Source organism: Bombina bombina, chromosome 4 (assembly GCF_027579735.1).
Source record: "Bombina bombina isolate aBomBom1 chromosome 4, aBomBom1.pri, whole genome shotgun sequence".
Classification (NCBI taxonomy): Eukaryota; Metazoa; Chordata; class Amphibia; order Anura; family Bombinatoridae; genus Bombina; species Bombina bombina.
This window is the reverse complement of record NC_069502.1, coordinates 430947368-430969536: the sequence shown is the minus strand read 5'-3', so window position 1 is coordinate 430969536 and position 22169 is coordinate 430947368.

Sequence of the window (22169 nt, the reverse complement as noted above, 5' to 3'; positions counted from 1 at the left end):
TATCAGTGAAAGTTTTAGCTTGACAGAGGTGAGAAAATTCTTTGAGTTGTAAATTCCATAGACCCAGTCTGATAAGGCCACATGAGTGTGCTAATTAGGAAAGCTGTGAATTTAAACAGCTTGTTTTACCAAGCAAATGGGTATATTTACAAGGTTTGCAAAGTAGGGTATAAATTACTTTACCAGAGATTAATAATATTAATAATTTCCTTTAGTCTGCAGGTAAGTGAAAATTTTGGTGCAGTGTATTACAGTACCTTATGTCTTTTGTGTCTCTCCACTGTAGTGAGGAATTATTCATCTGCATTCACTGAGGTGTAGTAGTTTCCATTGTAGCAAGATATATCCAATGAAGTATTGTAGAAAGGGTGTGTCCAGTTTATCCACTGTGTATGCCAATAAAGTAGTCCAGTGTGTACCTCGGGAAATAAGAATGCAATTTGTTTACTTTGGAAAGAGATTTGTGGTGTGCAGTCAAAGGAAAAAAATAAATGTAAGTGGTATTTTGCTGTCTTTTGCAGGATAACCTATTATTTTAAGTTATTTGCAAGAGAAGTTCAGCAGCAGTGAAAGGATAAGACAACCATCTGGGGTGCGCTCAGTAGCTCAGTAATTGCTTTAGTATTGATGATAACTGCCTAATGAGTTCTAGATGTAGTTTTTTCGCTTAGCCCTTAATATTAATTCATATCCTATGCAAGTAACAATTTCATATAATTTGAGAAATTTGTTCAAATGTCCAGACACAGAGGCTTGATGATCTAAAGGTCTCAGGGCTTGTGAGATTATTAAAGATTGCTCAGCAGTCCGTCTATTTCCCTGGTGTAATAATCTAAAGCCACTTTTTACCCTGAAAACAAGGTACCTCGCTAGGGAGCATATACTGCATTTTTGTATGGGGACACTAAAAAAGTGCACAATAAAATTTGTATTTTAAAAATATTACAAAACTAATAATTGAACCATTCACACAAAAATACGCAGGAACATTTTTTTTTGTCAAGGTGCAAAAATCTTAAAATTTGTATACTATCAAAAAATTTAAATTTGAAATTTGTATGTAATCTATTTAGGAATAACTTGTATAAAATATGCTCAGAGTAAATTGTAATTTAAGTACACAGGATGTGAAAAAATCACTTCGAAATTCGTACTTTTAAGTACAAAATACAAAGCGTATTTGTTGTTTTTTTGTTAAATGGGCTGAACATGGGCATTCCATGGGCGTATATGAATTTGTCTCTCTAATGCCAGCGTAATTCTGTAAAAAAAAATTTGCACTACAGATCTCACAGTTTGTCTCACAAACAAAAAAGGTGAAGAGCTTTTCTCAAAACACTGAAAATACTAACCCTAATAGACAAACCCTTGTATATGAAAATATAGGCGATTATTAGATGCTATACGTAGAAAGCAGCGTAATGTGATTTATATTGGCTGCAGGATTTACTTTTTAAAATGTGCCCCCTGCTTACTGCTAACTTCACTCCATGGTGCAAAGTGTCCCTTTCCAGCGAGTTCCATTACTTTGCAACTCACAGGGACTGCTCCTTTTTTATGATAATTCCACCAGGGCAGCCCCTGCTAGGGTTGGTGTGAAAAACCATGTCTGAAATTGCGAAGTTAAGATCATCAGGCTTTTAATCTTAAAGGCACATTCTAGTGCAAAAATGGCATGTTGTCATCAGCTGCCTTGGGCCCAGTCTTTGTTGTGGGGCCCAAAGCAGCTGCCCCTTGAGTCCGCGCCAGGGCCACCGTCAGGGACTGGAGTCAGGGGCCCAGTTAGCTAGAAGGATCATTGTGAGCCAGGTCAATCTATTACACTTTCTGGGACTGAAGGTTGACCCAATGTTTCCTGTAATGTGCGCTGCAGCGCGCCCGCACAGTGATTTTGTTGGCACCACGCATATATTTTATAGCTTTAGAGCCCTCAGCGCACCAAAAATAGAGCCAGCGACAGTAGCAGCCCTGTATGTTTGCACCCCTGTATGTTTGCATGTCTAAATGTATGTGTGTGTGTGTATATCTATCCCTATATCTTTGCGTGTCTAAATGTATGTGTGTGTGTGTATATCTATCCCTATATCTTTGCGTGTCTACATGTATATGTGTGTATATCTATCCCTATATCTTTGCGTGTCTTCATGTATGTGTGTGTATATCTATCCCTGTATGTTTGCATGTCTACATGTATGTGTGTGTATATCTATCCCTGTATCTTGGTGTGTCTACATGTATGTGTGTGTGCATATCTATCCCTGTATGTTTGCATGTCTACATGTATGCGTGTGCGTATATCTATCCCTGTATGTTTGCATGTCTAAATGTATGTGTGTGTATATCTATCCATGTATCTTTGCGTGTCTAAATGTATGTGTATATCTATCCCTGTATGTTTGCGTGTCTACATGTATGTGTGTGTATATCTATCCATGTATCTTTGCGTGTCTAAATGTATGTGTATATCTATCCCTGTATCTTTGCGTGTCTACATGTATGTGTGTGTATATCTATCCATGTATCTTTGCGTGTCTAAATGTATGTGTATATCTATCCCTGTATGTTTGCATGTCTACATGTATGTGTGTGTGTATATCTATCCCTGTATGTTTGCATGTCTACATGTATGTGTGTATATCTATCCCTGTATCTTTGCGTGTCTACATGTATGTGTGTGTATAACTATCCTAGTATCTTTGTGTGTCTACATGTATGTGTATATCTAACCCTGTATGTTTGCATGTCTACATGTATGTGTGTATATCAATCCCTGTATGCTTGTGTGTCTACATCTATGTGTGTGCCTTTGCCTTTGTGTGTCTGTCTATCCCTTTATGTGTCTTTCAACAGGTGTGTGTGCCTATCTTATAGTGTGTCTGTCTGTCTGTATGCATGCATGTTTGTGTGTATATATATCCTTGTATGTGTCTGTTTGCAGGTATATGTGTGTGCATTAGGGGGAAGGCCAAGAAAATATTTGCCCAGGGCAGAATCAATATTAAAGACGGCACTGGTTGTCATTTGTTAGAGCATGTATATTTGCACTACACAATCCTTTAGAAAAAAATAATCAAATCATTTGTTTACAAAAATTCTGTTGAAAATCATTAGAAACCTTTTTCTATGTGTTAAACACCTCTAAAAAACAAGTCCTTATCAGGATCCCCAAGCATTTCAGTTTTCAAGGTGAAAACAGCCAGTGATTGGCTGGGTCATGCAACTGCTGCTACTACCAAATCGCTCACGTGCTGTGTTCTGCTTACGATCAGCAATCATCTGTAGCTTCCATGCAGGACATTACCTATGTGTTTTAAAAATACATAGAGTTTGAGGGTCATCAGTGTGAAAATGGCATGCTCTTATAAATTAAAATATGTATTTTTGATGTTCACAAGTTTCATAGTTTAGCAGTGGGGTTTAAGAAATAGTTTTTTAATATTTTTAATCCAGGAAACAATTCCGTTTTCTAATATTTTAAATGAGCATTCTCAAAATTGTTAACATTTAAAAGAAGCCATCCCAAAAGTCATATTATATACTGTGAATGAGGCCAAACTAAAACTTCAGTAGGTCAAAGCTGTTCACATTGAAGGTCCAAATTATGCAAAATGTTGTCTGAAAATGTTCTGATGGATTGGAATGCCACTGTGAAATTCTCTCAATTCAAAATAGTTAATGCAAACTGTAAACTGCATTAACAGTGTACACAGACTTGCAAATATTCGTTTTAGATATGCTATGGGGCCAATTTATCAATGTGCGGGTGGACATTAGGGATGGGCGAATGTTTCTAAAAATTCGAAATTTAAAACGAATTTTGATACATTCGTTCGTTCAAATCGAATTTCGAATGTTTATATAATATTCTAACATTCTATTTTCGAATTTTCGTTTTTGAATTTTTTCAATAAAATTCGAAAATATTTGTTCGAATAATAGAATGTTTAGCTATGTATTCATTCAATTTCGAAATGTAGAATTCGAATGTGACATTCAAATTCGAAATAGTATTTCTAGTCTACAACTGTGTTTAATAAATGTAATATTCGAATTTGAATGTATCCAGCAAATTCGAAATAGTATTTCTAGTCTACAACTGTGTTTAATAAATGTAATATTCGAATTTGAATGCTACATTCGAATTTGAATGTCACATTCGAATTTGAAATAGTATTTCTAGTCTAGTACTGTGTTTTAAATGTAATATTCGAATTTGAAATAGTATTTCTAGTCTAATACTGTGTTTTTTAAATGTAATATTCGATTCGAATGTGATATTCGATTCGATTGTGACATTCAAATTTGAAATAGTATTTCTAGTCTAATACTGTGTTTTATAAATGTAATATTCGAATTCGAATGTGACATTCGAATTCGAATGTGACATTCGAATTCGAATGTAACATTCGAAAACTGTAAATAACATTCGAAAATCAAATTTTTAAGAATATTCATTCTTATCAACATTCTATTATGTAAATCGAATTTCTACAATAACATTCGTTCTAACATTCGAATTCGAATATAAACACATTTGCCCATCCCTAGTGGACATGATCCGCTGTAGCAGATCCTGTTCGCCCCCCATTGTTAAATGCCAACAGCATACGCTGTGAAATGCTTGTGCAATGCTGCCCCCTGAAAATTTGCAGGGGGTGTCAATCATCCTGATCGGATCGGGATGATTGCTGTCCGCCGCCTCAGAGGTGGTGGACGAGTTAAGGAGCAGCGGTCCTGCTTCTTCACTCCTGATTCCGGCAAGCCTGAAGGCTTGCGCGGAATAAGCAGCACTGACTGCTTGAAAAATCGGCCCCTATGTCTCATCCCTTATGGGAGTTATTTTTCACAATGGTCATTGAGAATTTGCTTTGAAAGGTTTGAGCTAAACATTCTTTGTTATTCAAATAGACAATATCAAAAAGGCTGATTACTTCCCCTATAGGATTTGTATGAATGGTACCCAGGTTCCTGCTTCTTAGTGACGATGATGTTTTATTGGATTTTACACAAAACACTTTTTCTCTTGTCAATGTCATGGGCCCAAGATTTAGAGCACAATTATTTTATATTGGGGAAATAGATAGATAGATAGATAGATAGATAGATAGATAGATAGATAGATAGATAGATAGATAGATATGGAGAGGTCCTCAAGCATTGAGAGAGGGAAATAAGCCAAGTTCCATTTCAACCCCCTTTTTCAAGAAACACCAAGAAAAAACTCCCTGCCTTCCAGGAGCAATGGAAAAAGAGTTTGTCATTGTGACCAAGGAAGGGTTATCGTAGCATGTACCATAATGAAACATAAGAACAAATAAGGTTTTGCTTTCAGTTTAACAGAGTTGGTGTTGTTATTCAGGGTTTTAGGGGAGTTACAATGTATAGTTACAAATACTGCTAAAGTTAATGATGTAAGAGTGAAACAATTATATTATACATTACTAAGGGAAAGTGTCTCATTATTGAGTATGTGCTGATCTGACAGCCATCTGTGGTCACTGTCTGCAAAGCTAGAAAGCTGTTTGCAGGTGATTTCCTGCTTGCAACACCACTTCCTTTGTTTTGATATGAGCAGGACATCAAACTTAGGCTCCATCTGGTCTGCAGATACAGTGCTTTGACCTATATATTGTACAGACATAATCATATTTTGGGGTGGAATTCAGTTAATAAGCAAGTCCAGAAATAAAATGTCAGGAGAAGTCTATGGGGCATATTTATCAAGCTATGTATGGAACTTGATGCCCCATGTTTCTAAAGACCGCTGCTCCATAACCTGTCCACCTGCTCTCAGGCAGTGGACAGAAATCATCAGAAATCAACCCGAGCGAATCTGCAGGGGACAGCATTGCATCAGCAGTTCCCAAGAACTGCTGGTGCAATGATAAATGCAGAGAGCGTATGCTGTCGGCATTTATCGATGTGCAGCGGATATGATCCGCTATATCGGATCATGTCCGCTCGCACAATCATAAATATGCCCCTATAAGTTAAGTGTAAAGTTATTTTAATTATTATCCGTTTCAAACTTGCTTCCTATTCTAAGTTTAAACACATGGGCCTCTAGTTATGAAGCTGTCTACTTTCCTGCATTCGCAGGCCCAATACGCTCGCCTAATCTCGCCTACCATCGCTGCCGCGGACCTGAATACGTTTGCCAAAGTTATCAAGAAAGCTGTCAAGAAGCAGCGCACTAAGTACGGAGCGATAAGCAGCGGACTGTTGTTAACTGACAGTTATCGATCTCGCTGCTCATCGGATACTTGACAGCTCTCTTGCTAGCCTGTCACTAAGCACCCACACTAAACTACACTGTTTTACCCCCTAAACCGCCGCTCCTGGAGCCCCCTGCACCTAAAAAAAGTTATTACCCCCTAAACTGCCGCTCCTGGACCCCGCCGCAACTCTAATAAATGTATTAACCCCTAAACCGCCGCTCCCGGACCCCGCCGCCACCTACATTATACCTATTAACCCCTAATCTGCTGCCGCCTATACCGCTGCCACCTATATTAAAGTTATTAATCCCTATCCTACGGATCCCGAACCCCGCCACAACTAAATAAATTGTTTAACCCCTAAACCGCCGCACCCGGAGCCCACCGCCACCTACATTACATTTATTAACCCCTATCCTGCCCCCCACTACACCGCCGCCACCTACATTAAACTCATTAACCCCTAAACCGCCGCTCCCGGACCCCGCCGCCACCATTATTAAACTTATTAACCCCATATCCTGCCCCCCTATACCGCCGCCACCTATATTAAAGTTATTAACCCCTAAACCTAAGTCTAACACTAACACTAACACCCCCCTAACTTTAATTTACTTATTTTAATAAATTTAAATAAAACTTACTATTATTAACTAAATTATTCCTATTTAAAAATAAATACTTACCTGTAAAATAAACCCTAAGATAGCTACAATATAACTAATAATTATATTGTAGCTATTTTAGGGTTTATTTTTATTTTACAGGCAACTTTGTATTTATTTTAACCAGGTACAATAGTTATTAAATAGTTGTTAACTATTTAATAACTACCTAGCTAAAATACCTGTAAAATAAATCCTAACGTAAGTTCCAATTAAACCTAACACTACACTATCATTAAAACAATTACATAAATTAACTACAATTACCTAAAATTAAATTCAATTAAATAAACTAAACTATAGTACAAAAACAAACACTAAATTACAGAAAAAAAAAATAATATAAGACGTTTAAACTAATTACACCTAATCTAAGCCCCCTAATAAAATAATAAAGCCCCCCAATGTAAAAAAAATGCCCTACCCTATACTAAATTACAAAGTAACCAGCTCTTTTACCAGCCCTTAAAAGGGCTTTTTGCGGGGCATTGCCCCAAAGTAATCAGCTCTTTTACCTGTAAAAAAAAATACAACCCCCCCCAACATTAAAACCCACCACCCACACACCCCTACTCTAACCCACCCAAACCCCCCTTAACAAAACCTAACACTAACCCCCTGAAGATTTCCCTACCTTGAGTCGTCTTAACTCAGCCGAGCCGAATTCTTTATCCAAGCGGGGCAAGAAGAGGTCCTCCATCCGGCCGAATTCTTCATCCAAGCAGGGCAAGAAGAGGTCCTCCATCCGGCCGAATTCTTCATCCAAGCAGGGCAAGAAGAGGTCCTCCATCCGGTAGAAGTCTTCATCCAAGCGGGGCAGAAGAGGTCCTCCATCCGGTAGAAGTCTTCATCCAAGCGGTGTCTTCAATCTTCATCCAACCGCGGCTCCATCTTCCAGACCTCCGACGTGGAACATCCTGCTGGCCCGACGGACTAAAGACGAATGAAGGTTCCTTTAAGGGACATCATCCAAGATGGCGTCCCTCGAATTCCGATTGGCTGATAGGATTCTATCAGCCAATCGGAATTAAGGTAGGAAAAATCCGATTGGCTGATTCAATATAGGGAGGCAGGATAGGGGTTAATAAGTTTAATATAGGTGGCGGTGGGGTCCGGGAGCGGCGGTTTAGGGGTTAAACATTTAATTTAGTTGCGGCGGGCTCCGGGAGCAGCGGTTTAGGGGTTAATGAGTTTAATGTAGGTGGCGGCGGTGTAGTGGGGGGCAGGATATTTAGTTGCGGCGGGGTCCGGGATCCGCAGGATAGGGGTTAATAAGTTTAAAATAGGTGGGGGCGGTATAGGGGGCGGCAGATTAGTGGTTAATAGGTATTATGTAGGTGGCGGCGGGGTCCGGGAGCGGCGATTTAGGGGTTAATATATTTATTATAGTTGAGGCGGGGTCCGGGAGCGGCGGTTTAGGGGTTAATATGTATAAAGTAGGTGGCGGCGGTGTAGGGGGGACAGATTAGGGGTGTTTAGACTCAGGGTACATGTTAGGGTGTTAGGTGCAGACATCTCCCATAGGAATCAATGGGATATCGGGCAGCAGCGAACATGAGCTCTCGCTGCTGTCAGACTCCCATTGATTCCTATGGGATCCGCCGCCTCCAGGGCGGCGGATTGAAAACCAGGTACGCTGGCCCGGAATAGTGGCGAGCGTACCTGGTAGCAGTTTGATAACTACCAAAAGTAGTCAGATTGTGCCGAACTTGCGTTCGGAAAATCTGTAGTGACGTAACCATCGATCTGTGTCGGAGTCCGGCGGATCGTAGGTTACGTCACTAAATTCTATTTTTGCCGGGCTGTAGGGCTTGATAACTACAGCGAATCAGCCTCCCCACAAATACGCTGTGGAATTCCAGCTTATTTGCGGTTGACGGCTTGATAATTAGAGGCCAGAGTATCATAGTTTTAGAATTCGATGTAAAATGAAGAATTTTATTGTTGTTTATAGTTTAAAAAAATTACATTATCATTCAAGGCCACACATGTGCTTCCTGTGCACCTAAAAGGTCAGTGGAGCATTGAGCCTGAGGAAGACAGTGTATTCTGAAGTAATACAATTCTCCAAGCGCTGTGTGACTCTGGACCACCACAGTTTTAAATGATCTACTCAGTATTTCGCCTATACAGTATTTATTTGGATTGAGAATATATTTCATTTTTTTCTTTCAACAGAGCACGGTGGTTCAGATTACAAGTGGAGCGCTAATGGTAGAACGGGCAGTGATATCAATATTCTCTGGACCGCTCTAAAATTAGCATGCAAATTGATATTGCAAGTCCATAGTAAAACAGATTTACCAGAGAAGGTTTAGAGCAACCGATTGTTTTAGTGCACCCTTTACTTTCAATGGAGATTGCAAGTGCGCTAAATATCGCTCATATTACAAGTTGAAAGTTATGGCTTCTACTTGAGCACAAGCCAAAATAGCACTAAAATAATTAGCAAGATCTGAGACCTGAAGTAAAGTGTAAAGATTAAAAAAAAAGTTCCACAATACACATGGAAACCATATTAAAATAAAGTACTACACTCATATATAAATATTTATAAATGTATATATTTTTATAAATAAAAAATGTTTTAAAAGGATTAAAAATGGATATGGTATATGACAAAGTATTTAACTGGGAAGTATATATATATATATATATATATATATATATATATATATATATATATATATATATAAATCTTTGTATGTGTGTGTATTTAGATATATATATTTATATATGTGTATATATATAAATAATATTCACTGGGGTTTAGCACTCTCGATATCCCCTATTGGACTGGGGTGCTCAGCAAACAGAACACAAATCCCAACAGAAGCAGGCACTCTCCGGATTTAAGAAAAACTATTTTAATCCATGTAAAAATGTGACGTTTCGGGGTTTTATCCCCGTCCTCAGATCTTACATATAATAATAAGACAAACACAAACTTATATACCTTACTCACCCTCTATGTGAAACCAATTAGCTCTAATCACCTCCTGTGTGTGCAGGCTCCCACGGCTGTGGCTTGACGCAATGTTTGCGTCACTGCTAGGCGCCGCTCGTTGCGTAGCAACCAGCTGCAACACACCTTCTGTAAATAAACCAATGTGACTTGTGGTTATGTGATACCCATAAAGATCGTGCATCCTTAAAAATACAAAAATACAGAAAACTGGCAATATAGTCTAAACACTGTCCTATGCTGCTAGTTAAATAGCAAAAAGCGGGCTCTCGCCCTACACAAACTAGGGAGCTTAATTGGCTGTAACTTAACCATTTGACGTAAAATGCTATTAAATCCACAATAATCTCACTAATGCCAAAATTACTAGTGTTGGGCACAGAGAAACAAGAAACAAAAAACAAAAGAACAAAAAACTAAAGAGGGTAACACAAACAACGAAACTGAATTAGAGAGGGAAAAAAGGGGCAAAAAGAAAAAAAGGGGAAAGAAGGAAGGAAGGAAAAGTATAAATGGAAAAAAGAAATAGAAAAAGAATAAAAAATAAGAGACTAGACATAACATATCAAATGAGACATACAAAACATATAGAACATCAGAGGGACATCTGAACAGGCTACAATAAAATAGGACAATATATATGGAGGAAATTACACATCCCATGTTATGACAGGAGAAGTACATCACTAGAAGATCCTCTAAGGATTTAGCGGGGAGCAAAAACGGACAGAATACTAGATTCAGACAGACTACTATGTGGTCTATTTATCAAGCTCCAAATGGAGCTTGATGCCTCGTGTTTCTGGCGAGCCTTCAGACTCGCCAGAAACACAAGTTATGAAGCAGCAGTCTAAAGACCGCTGCTCCATAACCTGTCCGCCTCCTCTGAGGCGGCGGACAGAGATCGCCGAAAATCAACCCGATCCAATACGATCTTGTTGATTGACACCCCCTGCTGGCTGGCAGCATTGCACCAGCAGTTCACAAGAACTGCTGGAGCAATGATAAATCATTTATCGATGTGCGTCGGACATGGTTCGATAAATGGACTCCTATGAAAAGAAAGACTATAAGAAGCAATGCCACTCTATTTTTGTATTAAGGCCCTTAGGGCTCAAAGTGTCCAGTTCATAAGTCCATCTGGCTTCCCTCTGCATCAGGACCTTATATATATATATATATATATATATATATATATATAAATACATACAGGGCTGAATTGGTCTGTTGGGATGCCGGGATATTTCCTGTTGGGCTGCCCAATTGAGGTCTGGGGACAAAGTTGTGAGTGAGGCCAGCGCTCACGTGTTATAAAGCAGGTTGTCCGCTCCGCTCAAAATTATCACTGTGGTGTGCCACAGGGAGAGGGGGGTGATGCGTGTGCTCTTTGAGCATGAAGGAAGATCGGAAATGAGCTGAATGAAAACCAGCCATGCCTCACCTACAAGGTAGGAGGTGTGACCGACTTGTTAGTAATGGCTCGGGTGGAGGAAAGATATTCCTATACCATGACAGATGCTGGTTTTGGACCTGACGATGATGACAGCTTGGATGGTCCTTTTCCTCTTTGGCCTGGAGAACATGACGGCTGTTTTTTCCAAAAACTATTTGAAATGTTGACTCGTCGGACCACAAAACACGATTCCACTGTGCTACTGTCCATCTCAGATGAGACCAAACCCAGAGAAGTCGGCGACGCTTCTGGACAGTGTTAATGTATGGCTTCTGCTTTGCATAGTAAAGCCTTAACTTGCATCTGTGGATGCAGTGGTGAATGGTGTTGACTGACAAAGGTTTACCAAAGTATTCCCGAGCTCATGTCAGGATATCCATTACAGACTCATGGTGATTTTTGAGACAGTGACGTCTGAGGGATCGGAGCTCACACGCATTCAGAAGTGGTTTTTGGCCTTGCCCTTTAACACATAGAAACACCCAGCACTCACCAGCTAGCTCACAGCTAAGATAAAATCACAACTGGAAAGGTTAGTCACCACATCTGGCCAAATGGGAAAGCTCAGGCACCACGTCAAGGTCCTTTCCACCGCCTGAGTCCCTAACACAGGCACACCATCATGCGAGCTCACAAAGCCAAACAAACTGAGAACAAAGAAGGGGTGCACAGGTGGCTGTAATCACCCATAGAAAATACAAAACATGGAAGGGAACTGCACTCCAAGACCGGATCAGGTACACATCCTGTGACTCAGTAACATCCAGCCCTGGGTGCTAAATAGCACTCCAAAAAAAGCTGTGATGTCACCAGAGCCACAGGCAGTTAACCCCAGTCCGGAATGGGTGCAAGAAATGAGGGAGATTACAAATAAAAAGTAATACAACACATAGAAACACCCAGCACTCACCAGCTAGCTCACAGCTAAGATAAAATCACAACTGGAAAGGTTAGTCACCGCATCTGGCCAAATGGGAAAGCTCAGGCACCACGTCAAGGTCCTTTCCACCGCCTGAGTCCCTAACACAGGCACACCATCATGTGAGCTCACAAAGCCAAACAAACTGAGAACAAAGAAGGGGTGCACAGGTGGCTGTAATCACCCATAGAAAATACAAAACATGGACGGGAACTGCACTCCAAGACCGGATCAGGTACACATCCTGTGACTCAGTAACATCCAGCCCTGGGTGCTAAATAGCACTCCAAAAAAAGCTGTGATGTCACCAGAGCCACAGGCAGTTAACCCCAGTCCGGAATGGGTGCAAGAAATTTCTGTGAGCTAGCCGGTGAGTGCTGGGTGTTTCTATGTGTTGTATTACTTTTTATTTGTAATCTCCCTTATTTCTTGCACCCATTCCGGACTGGGGTTAACTGCCTGTGGCTCTGGTGACATCACAGCTTTTTTTGGAGTGCTATTTAGCACCCAGGGCTGGATGTTACTGAGTCACAGGATGTGTACCTGATCCGGTCTTGGAGTGCAGTTCCCTTCCATGTTTTATATATATATATATATATATATATATATATATATCCAGAGAGGTATCAGCACTCACAGTAACACTCTTTGTAAAAATCCAGTTTGCCCGGGGTGCTTTTAAAGGTATAGCATATTCATCCAGAAGTAAAAAGCACTCACCGGGTCTTTGTGCAAACAAACAAGTTTAATGTGACGTTTCGGGATTACACCCCGTCTTCAGACAACTTTTTACAGACAGAATACATTACTCCCCCTTTATAGCCGTGACCCACTCCCAAATGTGTCCCTGCTGATGACGTACCGGAAGTCTGACAGCCGCGCTGTGAACCACCGCGTCATCGGTTGTCATGGCGACCAGGACGCTCATCGGCAGTCTGTATGTGGAGCTAAAAACAACAACATTGAATAAATGTGATAACAAGAGGGTATGTAAAACCAAAAAATTCACACAATTATGGCAATATTGCAAGGAGCAGAATTACATTTCAAGCCTGGTTTGCATGTGTAAAAGGGAGAAAGTGTCACAAATATTTACACAAGCAAAATTATCTGCATAAACCAAAAACAAAATAGGATGCTCGCTAGAATCCCAGGATAGCTGCAGTATATTTAGAGGGTATTAATACTGAACGGGGATACAAACAAATCCTAACACCGTATACTGAGAGTAAGGATAAACCTATATTTAGACCCCTGCTGCATATACCCGGGTAATTGTAACAATGCCACTATGTATATAGGGGACAAGAATTCAATATATAGATCACTTGTATATTTCGAATAATAACTTAATGGTCGAGTGCTGGCCAGATATAATACATAAAGAATATTTTGCTAAGCAATACTCTGGAAAAACTTATGTCAATATTAAACACATAGTAGCAGCATAGGAGGCATAAAGTCCACTATGTCACTTTGGACCATAGTAGAAAAGAGAGTAGAAAATAACATGTTGTTAAATTGCTGGTCAGGAGAGACAATGTTCTTAAAGTTATCCATCATAGAAAACAATGCCAATCCAAATTGACATTCAGGCCTTGAGGGGCCATAGTACCCAAGTTAAAAATCCACTTGGATTCACGTTGCAATAGTAATCTACCTCTATCACCTCCTCTCACAAGTGGGGGAACGTGATCAATGATTATGTATTTTAAATCAGAAACTGAATGTTTGGCCAAGGCGAAATGCCTAGCCACTGGCCGATCTGAGTCCCCACGATCAATAGCCGTTCTGATGGCTGACCTGTGGTTGGCCATCCTTGTCCGAAGATCATCAATGGTCTTTCCCACATAGAATAAACCACATACACAGTGTAACAGGTACACTATGTATTTGGTGGTACACGTCACACGATGTTTGATGCTGAAGACCTTGTTCTTATATGGATGTCTGAAAGATTTTCCGGTTGTCAAGCCGCTACAAGTAGTACATCCCAGGCAGCGAAAACAACCAGGTTTAACATGTAACCACGTCTCCTTCATGTAGCACCCCCTAGGGTCCGTCTTGATAAGTTGGTCTCTCAGGGACCTAGCTCTCCGAAAACCAATTCTAGGTGCTGGTAATCCAAAGAATGGCAGGTCTTTATCAGTGGCCACCACAGACCAGTGTTTTCGTACACTTTCAATGATCCCTGGTTTATCAATGTCAAAAGTTGTGAGAAATGTCATTCTCTTATCCACATCATTAGTTGTTTTGTGGACCAATAGATCTGCTTGCTGTAATTTCAATACATCCAATTTCTTCTGTTCCAAGTCATGTTGTATGTATCCTCTTTGGACAAATCTTGACTCCATCTCCAACATTTGCTGCTCTCTAAGGCTCTCATCTGAGTTGTTTCTTGCTGTTCTTTTAAATTGGGAGATAGGTAGTGCACGTTTAAGTGCAGGGGGGTGACAGCTATGTGCATGCAACAGAGAGTTGCGATCCGTATCCTTGGTGTATAAGGTTGTTAATAAGCGTCCCCCTCTCTTGAAAACTCTCAAATCAAGAAAATCCACACTGGTGGTGTTATATACCATCTTAAACTTGATTGCTGGATGGGCACTATTCACACTCAAAAACCAATTTAATAGATCCATTTCTGTGCCATTCCACAGCAAGAAGAGGTCATCTATATATCTCCTATAACAAGTGACTCTTGTATCCTGAAAGAGTGACGTGCCCACCGTTTCGAATTCAGCCATAAATAGATTGGCGTATGTGGGGGCTACGTTTGACCCCATGGCCGTTCCTGCGATTTGCAGGAAGAATTCTCTCTCGAATCAAAAGTAATTAATTTCCAAGCAGGCGGACAGAAGTTCCTGTATCACTTCAATAGGAGGACCCACATATGGATATTTCGCCAGTTGCCTGCAGGTGGCCATGATGCCCTCATTATGTGGTATGATCGTATATAAGCTGGTCACATCCATAGTGACCAGCAGTGTGCTTTCTTGGACATCCGTGATTGTATTGAGAGTCCTAATCATTGAGCTGGAATCCAAAAGAAAGGAATCCATATCCCTAACAAGTGGTTGGGGTATGGTGTTGAGGTAAATGGCAATAGGTTGGAGCAAGAAGCCTATAGCTGACACTATAGGCCTCCCAGGAGGGGACGTCATACTTTTATGGATCTTGGGTAGTGTGTATATCACTGGTACCTTAGGATGTTGAACTGTCATAAATCCTAGTTCATTCTTGTCTATGTAATCAGCCATATGCATATTGTTTAGCATGGTGTCCAGTTTTTTCTTATATACATCAGTTGGATCACCTCTAAGTTTTTTATAGGTCTCCTGATCCATCAATTGTCGCATCACCTCAGTTTTGTAATCAGTGTAGTTCTGGATGACAATTGCACCCCCTTTGTCCGCCTCCCTCAGGACAATCGCATTGTTTTCTTGCAAACTGAGTAGTGCTCCCCTTTCATTCCTGGTGAGATTATGCCTGAATTGCCCTCTGCGTTGGTATGGGTTGGATGTTTCATGTTGTACCATTCTCGTGAAGGTTTTAATAGATGGATTATAACTTATAGGGTCAAAATCGCTCTTCCCTTTCAGTGTCTTCTTGGGTTGATCCTGAAATTCACTGAAATATTCTTTCAATCTCAGATTTCTAGAGAATTTTTGAATGTCAATGAATAGGTCAAACTCATCACATTTAGCTGTAGGAATAAACGACAAGCCCTTGTTTAAAACCTTCTTTTCATCCTCAGTCAGTTCATAATCACTCAGATTAACTACTAGGTCCTCCTGGATCGTCCTCTCCTGGGGGGTCTGGGTGGCAGGTCGAAACCCCCCCCGCCTGGTGTGGCTCCTCGTCCTTCCCCGTTTTTTGACCTTATTGTCATCCCCCCTCTATATCCCATTTGTGTTGGTGTGGGGGTAGAGGATGCTTGGTTTCCATCTGAGTCAGAGCTGTTCCCTGAACTATCCACGGTCTCAAAGGGTTTCTTCCTGTAGAATCTCTGACGCCAGGGTCTATTGGTACGATACTGTGCTCTCTCCTCTGGTCCCAATTGCCATCTGTAGACACTTTTATTTTTATAATCATTAGTCACATCCTCAAGTTTGCGATTCTTGAATGTGATTAATTCATCTTCATATTTCTTGATATCATCCTTCAGTTTTCCCAGCCAATTTTGCTCTTTTTCAGCCTCCAATGTTGGTAGATGTTGTCCCTCATATTTAGATATTTCAGATTTATTTATTTCCAACAGTCTAGAGACCTTCTGGATTACAAGTAATACCAAATCCAGGGAGCATTTGTTCAATATATTGCACCACCTTAGGCAAAACTCAGGATTGTTCCTGCCTATAGTGGGGACATTCTTGATACGAAAACCCCTGGGAATAAACTTCTTCCGGTGGTACTCTGACAAATATGCTCCATGCAATGCATAATCTATTCCTTTTCTCTTAATTTGAATCAGTTTTTCATAGAAACTTTTAGACTGTTCAGCAATTACCCTGTGTGGTATTGTTGCAAAGCGTATCCGGGACGCATCTTCTTCTGTACAGAAAAACTCTTCTGTGCCCTGTATCTCATCCTCCAGGCTTTGTGCTGCTTCAGTCCCTTCTGCCATAGTGTGATATATACAGTGAAAACACACTCCCAATAAAAACAATGTTGAAAAGATAAAGAGAGCCTCAGGAGTCACAGTCCAATTGTTAAAGGTGCTGGGTGCTATTACAAAACGTATATATGTATCCAGAGAGGTATCAGCACTCACAGTAACACTCTTTGTAAAAATCCAGTTTGCCCGGGGTGCTTTTAAAGGTATAGCATATTCATCCAGAAGTAAAAAGCACTCACCGGGTCTTTGTGCAAACAAACAAGTTTAATGTGACGTTTCGGGGTTACACCCCGTCTTCAGACAACTTTTTACAGACAGAATACATTACTCACCCTTTATAGCCGTGACCCACTCCCAAATGTGTCCCTGCTGATGGCGTACCGGAAGTCAGACAGCCGCGCTGTGAACCACCGCGTCATTGGTTGTCATGGCGACCAGGACGCTCATCGGCAGTCTGTATGTGGAGCTAAAAACAACAACATTGAATAAATGTGATAACAAGAGGGTATGTAAAACCAAAAAATTCACACAATTATGGCAATATTGCAAGGAGCAGAATTACATTTCAAGCCTGGTTTGCATGTGTAAAAGGGAGAAAGTGTCACAAATATTTACACAAGCAAAATTATCTGCATAAACCAAAAACAAAATAGGATGCTCGCTAGAATCCCAGGATAGCTGCAGTATATTTAGAGGGTATTAATACTGAACGGGGATAAAAACAAATCCTAACACCGTATACTGAGAGTAAGGATAAACCTATATTTAGACCCCTGCTGCATATACCCGGGTAATTGGAACAATGCCACTATGTATATAGGGGACAAGAATTCAATATATAGATCACTCGTATATTTCAAATAATAACTTAATGGTCGAGTGCTGGCCAGATATAATACATAAAGAATATTTTGCTAAGCAATACTCTGGAAAAACTTATGTCAATATTTAACACATAGTAGCAGCATAGGAGGCATAAAGTCCACTATGTCACTTTGGACCATAGTAGAAAAGAGAGTAGAAAATAGCATGTTGTTAAATTGCTGGTCAGGAGAGACAATGTTCTTAAAGTTATCCATCATAGAAAACAATGCCAATCCAAATTGACATTCAGGCTTTGAGGGGCCATAGTACCCAAGTTAAAAATCCACTTGGATTCACGTTGCAATAGTAATCTACCTCTATCACCTCCTCTCGCAAGTGGGGGAACGTGATCAATGATTATGTATTTTAAATCAGAAACTGAATGTTTGGCCAAGGCGAAATGCCTAGCCACTGGCTGATCTGAGTCCCCATGATCAATAGCCGTTCTGATGGCTGACCTGTGGTTGGCCATCCTTGTCTGAAGATCATCAATGGTCTTTCCCACATAGAATAAACCACATACACAGTGTAACAGGTACACTATGTATTTGGTGGTACACGTCACACAATGTTTGATACTGAAGACCTTGTTCTTATATGGATGTCTGAAAGATTTTCCGGTTGTCAAGCCGCTACAAGTAGTACATCCCAGGCAGCGAAAACAACCAGGTTTAGCATGTAACCATGTCTCCTTCATGTAGCACCCCCTAGGGTCCGTCTTGATAAGTTGGTCTCTCAGGGACCTAGCTCTCCGAAAACCAATTCTAGGTGCTGGTAATCCAAAGAATGGCAGGTCTTTATCAGTGGCCACCACAGACCAGTGTTTTCGTACACTTTCAATGATCCCTGGTTTATCAATGTCAAAAGTTGTGAGAAATGTCATTCTCTTATCCACATCATCCTCCGGGGAGGCCTATAGTGTCAGCTATAGGCTCCTTGCTCCAACCTATTGCCATTTACCTCGACACCATACTCCAACCACTGGTTAGGAATATGGATTCCTTTCTTTTGGATTCCAGCTCAATGATTAGGACTCTCAATACAATCACGGATGTCCAAGAAAGCACACTGCTGGTCACTATGGATGTGACCAGCTTATATACGATCATACCACATAATGAGGGCATCATGGCCACCTGCAGGCAACTGGCGAAATATCCATATGTGGGTCCTCCTATTGAAGTGATACAGGAACTTCTGTCCGCCTGCTTGGAAATGAATTACTTTTGATTCAAGAGAGAATTCTTCCTGCAAATCGCAGGAACGGCCATGGGGTCAAACGTAGCCCCCACATACGCCAATCTATTTATGGCTGAATTCGAAACGGTGGGCACGTCACTCTTTCAGGATACAAGAGTCACTTGTTATAGGAGATATATAGATGACCTCTTCTTGCTGTGGAATGGCACAGAAGAGGATCTATTAAATTGGTTTTTGAGTGTGAATAGTGCCCATCCAGCAATCAAGTTTAAGATGGTATATAACACCACCAGTGTGGATTTTCTTGATTTGAGAGTTTTCAAGAGAGGGGGACGCTTATTAATAACCTTATACACCAAGGATACGGATCGCAACTCTCTGTTGCATGCACATAGCTGTCACCCCCCTGCACTTAAACGTGCACTACCTATCTCCCAATTTAAAAGAACAGCAAGAAACAACTCAGATGAGAGCCTTAGAGAGCAGCAAATGTTGGAGATGGAGTCAAGATTTGTCCAAAGAGGATACATACAACATGACTTGGAACAGAAGAAATTGGATGTATTGAAATTACAGCAAACAGATCTATTGGTCCACAAAACAACTAATGATGTGGATAAGAGAATGACATTTCTCACAACTTTTGACATTGATAAACCAGGGATCATTGAAAGTGTACGAAAACACTGGTCTGTGGTGGCCACTGATAAAGACCTGCCATTCTCTGGATTACCAGCACCTAGAATTGGTTTTCGGAGAGCTAGGTCCCTGAGAGACCAACTTATCAAGACGGACTCTAGGGGGTGCTACATGAAGGAGACATGGTTACATGCTAAACCTGGTTGTTTTCGCTGCCTGGGATGTACTACTTGTAGCGGCTTGACAACCGGAAAATCTTTCAGACATCCATATAAGAACAAGGTCTTCAGCATCAAACATTGTGTGACGTGTACCACCAAATACATAGTGTACCTGTTACACTGTGTATGTGGTTTATTCTATGTGGGAAAGACCATTGATGATCTTCGGACAAGGATGGCCAACCACAGGTCAGCCATCAGAACGGCTATTGATCATGGGGACTCAGATCAGCCAGTGGCTAGGCATTTCGCCTTGGCCAAACATTCAGTTTCTGATTTAAAATACATAATCATTGATCACGTTCCCCCACTTGCGAGAGGAGGTGATAGAGGTAGATTACTATTGCAACGTGAATCCAAGTGGATTTTTAACTTGGGTACTATGGCCCCTCAAGGCCTGAATGTCAATTTGGATTGGCATTGTTTTCTATGATGGATAACTTTAAGAACATTGTCTCTCCTGACCAGCAATTTAACAACATGTTATTTTCTACTCTCTTTTCTACTATGGTCCAAAGTGACATAGTGGACTTTATGCGTCCTATGCTGCTACTATGTGTTTAATATTGACATAAGTTTTTCCAGAGTATTGCTTAGCAAAATATTCTTTATGTATTATATCTGGCCAGCACTCGACCATTAAGTTATTATTTGAAATATACGAGTGATCTATATATTGAATTCTTGTCCCCTATATACATAGTGGCATTGCTCCAATTACCCGGGTATATGCAGCAGGGTTCTAAATATAGGTTTATCCTTACTCTCAGTATACGGTGTTAGGATTTGTTTTTATCCCCGTTCAGTATTAATACCCTCTAAATATACTGCAGCTATCCTGGGATTCTAGCGAGCATCCTATTTTGTTTTTGGTTTATGCAGATAATTTTGCTTGTGTAAATATTTGTGACACTTTCTCCCTTGTACACATGCAAACCAGGCTTGAAATGTAATTCTGCTCCTTGCAATATTGCCATAATTGTGTGAATTTTTTGGTTTTACATACCCTCTTGTTATCACATTTATTCAATGTTGTTGTTTTTAGCTCCACATACAGACTGCCGATGAGCGTCCTGGTCGCCATGACAACTGATGACGCGGTGGTTCACAGCGCGGCTGTCTGACTTCCGGTACGCCATCAGCAGGGACACATTTGGGAGTGGGTCACGGCTATAAAGGGTGAGTAATGTATTCTGTCTGTAAAAAGTTGTCTGAAGACGGGGTGTAACCCCGAAACGTCACATTAAACTTGTTTGTTTGCACAAAGACCCGGTGAGTGCTTTTTACTTCTGGATGAATATATATATATATATATTTACTTTTGAGGCAATCACAGTAAAATACCTTGAAACATTCAATATAATTTTTAATGTTTTTTAACCCCTTCGCTAACAGGAGAAGAAAGAACTTGCCAAAAATCTTTTTTTATTTACATGTCAAAACTATAAAAAAAAATTAAGTAGACAACCCAAGGTATTGATCTAGGCCAATTTTGGTATATTTCATGCCACCATTTCATATAAAAAAAATCATTATCTTTTTCACAAACTTTGGGATTCTAACTGAAATTATTTACATACCACTTGTGTAATCATGACACAAATGATTGTAAACGCTTCTCTGGGATCCCCTTTGTTCAGAAATAGCAGACATAAATGGCTTTGCCATTGGTTTTTGGTAATTAGAATGCTGCTAATTGCAGCTGTGCACAGCACTTCTATTATTTCCGGCAGTGAAGGGGTTATACAGGTAGCTTTTAAGGTTAATTTTAGCTTTATTGTAGAGATTACCCTGCCACCTGACACCTCCCACCCCTCGATCCCTACCTGATCCCTCCCAAACAGCTCTCTTCACTCCCTCACCCCCCATTGTTTTTTTTTATATTTATATTTTTTTCTGCAGTGTAGTGATCCTTCTCAACCCCCACCTCCCTGATCCTCCCACACAGCTCTCTAACTCTCCTCCTCCCACTAGCTGTGGCCATGTTTAGTACTGGCAGCTGTTTGCCAGTACCTATAAACACCTATTATTTTTTCCTGTAGCATAGTGGTCCCTCCAACTTCCCCCCTCCAGCGATAGTTAGCTAGGGCCCACTACTCCACCTTTTTTCTTTAGTGTAGCTCCCCATACCTCCCTCTCCCTTAATTTTTTTTTCTGCAGTGTAGGGTCCATCCCACTCCCTCCACCCTCTGCTGCTGGACCGCCCACCTACTTCCTGCTTTCCCTCCCACACTTCCCGCCAACACCAGCGGATGATAATTACTGACAGTTACACACACAGTGTCACCTTCTGTAACGATCCTGCATCTGCCTTCATATGGAACAGGAGCACCGATTGTGCTCTGGTTCAATATACATGCAGATGCCTGGAGTTCAGGAACTCCAGCTCACGGCTGTAACTTTACAACCA